The sequence below is a fragment of the Citrus clementina genome, unplaced genomic scaffold (genome assembly GCF_000493195.1).
Source record: "Citrus clementina cultivar Clemenules unplaced genomic scaffold, Citrus_clementina_v1.0 scaffold_5, whole genome shotgun sequence".
In the NCBI taxonomy this organism is placed as follows: Eukaryota; Viridiplantae; Streptophyta; class Magnoliopsida; order Sapindales; family Rutaceae; genus Citrus; species Citrus x clementina.
The window spans coordinates 2,168,945-2,174,944 of record NW_006262201.1 but is presented as its reverse complement, the minus strand read 5'-3'; the positions used below and the strand labels follow the sequence as shown (position 1 = coordinate 2,174,944).

The following is a 6,000-nucleotide window of genomic DNA, read 5'->3' as shown; positions in this document are numbered from 1 at the left end:
CAAACAAATTTGATTATTATTATTCTGATGATAAGATCTTAATAAAATTGGAATAGACAAATTTTCATTGTTGTCTCACACTTACGTCAAACAAAGAAAAAATATCGTAAGACTATAAACAAATTAAGAACCATTGTCAAACATGACAATCCAAATATTTAAACTATTAAAATTTCATCACTTTGAATTTAAGCTTTTTTATTTTATTTTCCCCTTTTATATGTTAGAAAATAAACTTTTGACGGAATGATTTTCTTTTTAATAACAAAATTGAAATTGGTAATTGGAAATTTTCATTTCCAAAACCATCTTTCACTAGCTATGTCCAAGACGAAACCGACTAAAAGAAACTTTGTAATTTCCAAAATTATTGTAGCAATGAGATGCGAAAGAAAAGTCTGCACGTGTTAATTGCGACAGTTTTCCCTTGTAATTAGTGTAATTGAACTGTAGCCGGTTATTCTTTATCTACTTATCCAACAGCATACCTTTTTTTTCTTTTGGGAATCAAGAGGCATACTTGAATCACCTATATATATTACATCAAATTATCAAACCGGAAGCAAGAAATCGCAAAAGCAACTTAATTACTTTTGAGCTTTCTTCCCCGTAAGCAGAGATCTTTCTGTGTGAACATGGAAACTACCTGTGCAGGTTTACAGGCCAACTTCATTTCAGTTTATTTCATTTATAATTCTTATTTTAGTATATGCATTTATAAATATATTTTCTAATATGAATTTTTCAGGTAATAAGTGGTCGGAGACTGTGAACGTCCAGCCGTGGCACAGTATTGCTGATGATGATATGGTGAATGACAACCTTGATCTTCTTGTTGTCCCTCAATATGGGAGAAGCCCCGACCGTATGGGTTAAGTGTAGTGTTATTTTTTAATGTTATGTTTAATTAAATAAATGATAGGTATATTGTTACCTATCAATCATGTTAGTATCTTAGTTTCGTTCAATTCAGCTTACAAGATCTCTTCATATGTAAAAGAGGTTTTCTTTATTTACAAAATGATTTCCTTAAAAGGAAAATAAATAAATAAAAGTTACTGTGTGTCAACATATTGGTTATGTTAGTTTATACATATCGGTTTGATTACGCTTTCTCTTCCTAAATATTGTTCTGAAATAAATTCACACATTTGTTGTGTAAAAAGACAATATACCTTTCAATTATATGAAAGGTTACATTTTATTCATTTACCGACAATATCCTCTTGATCCGCCATAAAGGATATTGTAGCCCCAGGATGGTAAAAGAATTGTACTATTTTGTAACCGGAACAATTATTTCTTCTACCTCTACGACATCCTGTAATGTTATTTACAGCTTCGCAAGGCACAAAAACATCATCAAATAAGCTGTTGTTTTCTGAAAAAATAAAGAAAATGCAAAAAGAATTAGAAAAAGCTGCACTATTTTAATTGCCATCTGGTATATGACCACTTCCTATTGGATTTGGAGGCCGGGTAATCTTGTTATCTGCACTCCTAGAATCTGCTCCCATGCTACTTGTATGGTTCCGTCTTTTAAGTCTAGTAGTATTTTGTTTGGAAAATACCCCACTGTAATATTTTCATCAAGAAAATTGAGGACTTAATTTTTGGTGTTTTTATCCGATTAAATTACAATTAATTATTAATATTCGTTGACTGAAATCTGAAGGGTGTTTGATTCGAATATGAATCCTCTCTTAATCTAATTTTTTCTGAATTTTATAAGATATTATGCCACGTCATTTAATTTTTTTTATAGTTAGGATTTAATTTACATTGAGCTTTCCGTATTACACACCAAATCCCATAACTTTTTTCTTATCTCTTAATGGTGCTTCTTCTGATCTTCTTCTCCCTCTCTCTCTCTCTCTCACGTTTTTTCTTATCTCTCAAAGGCCTAAAACTTTGACAAGCAATTTGAGCAAGAAAGAATATCAGGACGGAAAGGATTCAAAATATTAAAACATTCGGATAATTTAATTCTCGTGCGATTCATGAATTTTGTTTTTCTGATGCGATTCCACTTTCTCACAGTGCCAAGAAATAGCAATTCAAACCTTTTTTTTTTAATGCCATCAAATGAATTAAAAGTTACATATGCAGCAATACCCAATCGAAAATAAGTTAATTTTTTTTTTGAAAAGTTCTTAATTTTAGGCTAGAATTAAATCCATTCTTGTTGTTTTTACGTATCTGCAATTTAACTTATGCTGTTAGTTTGCAAATTATTTTGCATGCATAAATAATCGTTTCTTTTTCTTATTCTTGATTCAATTTTGGTCCCTAGAATAATATTGATATCGCAGATCAATTATCAAAGTTTGTTTGGGTGAACAAGAAATATGAGAAAGAGGAGAATTTTTGTTTCCCAAACATTGGTTATTTAATTGTCTGTTGGTTTTAGAATTTTGATTAGCCAATAACACAATGAGTTTTATTGCTCAACAAGGCAAGTGCAAAGTAAATTCAATCCCAGTCATGGAAAAATTTAAGTAACAAATATCATAATATTTTTCATATCTTTTGAAAAATTAAATTATAAGACGATCTTGAACAATTTGATTATGCTATTGTTAGGAAATTGGTGGTTGAAGAAGACACGCGTCTAAAATAAAATTAGAAGAAAATAAAGAACAAGCACAAAAGAGGACACTAGAAATTACGTGGTTCGGCTTTTAGCCTACGTCCACGGGCGAAGACAGAAGGAAAATATTTCACTAGTGATATGAGGATTACAAGTATTATAATATTTTGGCTCACTTCCCAGAACCTCAATACACCCAATCTCTCACTCACTAGACTCACAAGAGCTTTATAATTTTAAGCTCTGAAAACTACTCAAACTCTCTGTTTTTCTCTCTCACAAATTGAATGCAAAAATGAGGGTGGGAAGCCCTCTTTATATAGCCAAAATTTTGGCTCCCTTTTTTTTTTTTTATAACAAGTCAACACGGCACCACCAAGAATGGCGGGCCGTGTTGAATGGCATGGCACCGCCCATCTAGATGGTCGGTGCCAGCCATGACTTTAACATTCTCCCACTTGGAGATTAGATTGAGAATCAATCAATCTCCACAGTATCATTTCTGCTTCGCCATAATCATGTTGCCTACGTCTCTGCTAGGCCACAAGAGGATCTACTCCAGACAAACTTGTCAGTATTGATTGGCTTGGTCAAAACATCTACTGGGTTCTCCTTCGTATGGATTTTCTGTAAATCCACACTTCCGTCTTCCACTACTTCTCAAACGAAGTGATACTGAACTCCTATGTGTTTTGTCCTAGAATGAAAAGTTGGATTCCTTGCAATGTGCAAGGCACTCTGACTGTCACAAAACACAGAAATTTTCTCTTGTTTGTGCCCAAGCTCCTCCAATAACCTTTGTATCCAAATCGCTTCCTTACAAACTTGTGTAGCTGCCATGTATTTTGCTTCTATTGTAGATAAGGTCACAACGGTCTGCAGTTTTGAAACCCAGCTTATAGCTGCTCCCGCAAGTGTAAACACATAACCAGTAGTGGATTTCCTTTTATTATGGTCTCCTACAAAATCTGAATCCACATAGCCCCTAACAATAAACTTTGATCCTCCATAACATAATGCAACATCTGAGGTTCCTCTGATGTATTTTAGAATCCTCTTCACAGCTATCCAATGCTCTCCACCAGGATTCGCCATGTATCGACTGACTGCTCCCACTGCTTGTACAATGTCTGGTCTAGTACATATCATAGCGAACATTAAACTTCCCACTGCTGATGCATACGGTACTCGAGACATCTCCTTCCTCTCTACTTCATTGCTAGGACACATACTTGAGGATAATTTGAAATTAACAGGAAGTGGGGTAGAAATTGACTTACAATCTTGCATGTTGAAGCGCCGCAAGATTTTCTTCAAGTAGTTCTTCTGTGAAAGCCAAATCTTCCTGTTATTTCTATCTCGGTGAATTTGCATCCCTAGAATCTTGTTTGCTGGTCCCAAATCCTTCATTTCAAACTCCCTAGCCAATTGTGCCTTCAATTCTTGGATTCGATCTTTGTTGGGGCCTGCTACTAACATGTCATCCACATACAACAACAAAATAATGAAATCATTTTCTTCAAACCTCTTGTAATATGCACAATGGTCTGAACCGAGTTTGTTGTATCCAGGGCTCATGATGAAGGAATCAAATCTCTTATACCAACACCTCGAAGCTTGTTTGAGACCGTATAGAGATTTGTTCAACCTGCAAACTAAGTTCTCCTTTCCTGTTTCTGCAAAACCTTCTGGTTGGAGCATATATATTTCTTCTTCAAGTTCTCGATGGAGAAATGCAGTTTTCACATCTAACTGCTCTAGATGTAAGTCAAATGTAGCACACATTGCCAAGACTATTCTGACTGTTATGAGTCGAACCACTGGAGAAAATATCTCGTTGAAGTCAATACCTTCTTTCTGAGCATATCCTTTCACTACCAATCTTGCACAATACCGCTCCACTTGGTCATTTCCATCACGTTTGATCTTGTAGACCCATTTGTTTCCAATGGCTTTTCTTCCATGTGGTAGTGGTACAAGTTCCCATGTCTTATTCTTGTGTAGAGCTTCAATTTCTTCCTGCATTGCTGTCATCCACAAAGAAACATCTGAGCTTTCTAAAGATTCATGGAAAGTTGATGGCTCTCCATCCTCTGTTAGAAGACAGTACGTAACATTGATCTCTGTGACATACTCCGAATGCCACGCCGGCAGTCGTCTCTCACGAGTTGACCGACGAACTTCTGGAGCCTTAGACTCGACTGGTACTTGTTGCTCGTGCTCTGGTGCTGCTTCAGAAGAATCTGAATCTTCTAGATTATTTTCCACATATACCGGCATAGTCTCTGACTTTTCTTTTACACTGTTATCATCCTCATCTCTCCTTTGCAGTTGATCTTCTATAAAGATAACATCTCTGCTGATAACGATCTTGTGGGCAGTGGGGTCCCATAGACGATACCCCTTTACTCCATCAGCATACCCTAAGAAGATACATCTTCTAGATTTTGCATCCAGCTTTGTTTTTTCTTGGGCATTGTACATCACGTACACAGGACATTCAAATGCATGTAGGTAGGAATAATCAGCTAATTTTCCAGCCCACATCTCCATCACTGTCTTCAGCCCAATTGTTGTAAATGGCGATCGATTTACCATATAACAAGCAGTTTTGGCTGCTTTTGCCCAGAATAAATTGGGTAGACCAGCAATCCTCAACATAGCTCTTATCCATTCTGTAAGAGTTCTATTCATCCGCTCTACCACTCCATTTTGTTGAGGAGTGTATGCCACCGTGAACTGCCTCTGAATACCTTCTTGTTTACAGAAAGCAAGAAACTCGCCGTCTGTATACTCTCCACTATTATCTGTCCTCAAGCACTTGATCTTTTTACCAGATTCAAGTTCCACCCGCACTTTGTATTCTTTAAACAATGAAAATACATATAACTTTTTCTTAATTAGATACACCAAATATCTTCTGGAATAATCATCAATGAAAGTCACCATGTACTTTGCACCTCCCATGGATATATCCGGTAATTCCCAAACATCAAAATGAATCAAGTCTAGAATGCATTTACTTCTAGCAATAGATCAACTGAATTTTAATCTATACTGCTTACTTGTAACACAATGCTCGCAAAATGGTAAACTTACCAATTTGAGCCCCGAAAGTAATTTTCACTCAGAGAGAATCTTCAAACCTTGTTCTGCTTACTTGTAATACAATGCTCGCAAAATGGTAAACTTACCAATTTGAGCCCCGAAAGTAATTTTCACTCAGAGAGAATCTTCAAACCTTGTTCTGACATGTGGCCAAGTTTGAGATGCCACATCATCATTGACTCTTCTCCATTTGATGCGACACACGCATCAGCCTCTTGTAGTATTTCTCCTTTAAGCATGAATAGATTAGCACCGATCTTTTATGCCTTCATCAATACAAGCGCGCCTTTAACGATCTTCAT

The 6,000-nt window shown here is 35.9% G+C and overlaps 1 long non-coding RNA gene across 1 annotated transcript; it reads left to right on the top strand.

Annotated features, from left to right (window-relative positions):
* Positions 1 to 564: 564 nt before the first annotated feature.
* On the top strand, positions 565 to 1,085 carry LOC112098447. The gene is made up of 2 exons (XR_002905554.1): positions 565 to 654; positions 749 to 1,085. It is a non-coding gene; the product is annotated as an uncharacterized LOC112098447 (long non-coding RNA).
* The last annotated feature ends 4,915 nt before the right edge of the window (positions 1,086 to 6,000 follow it).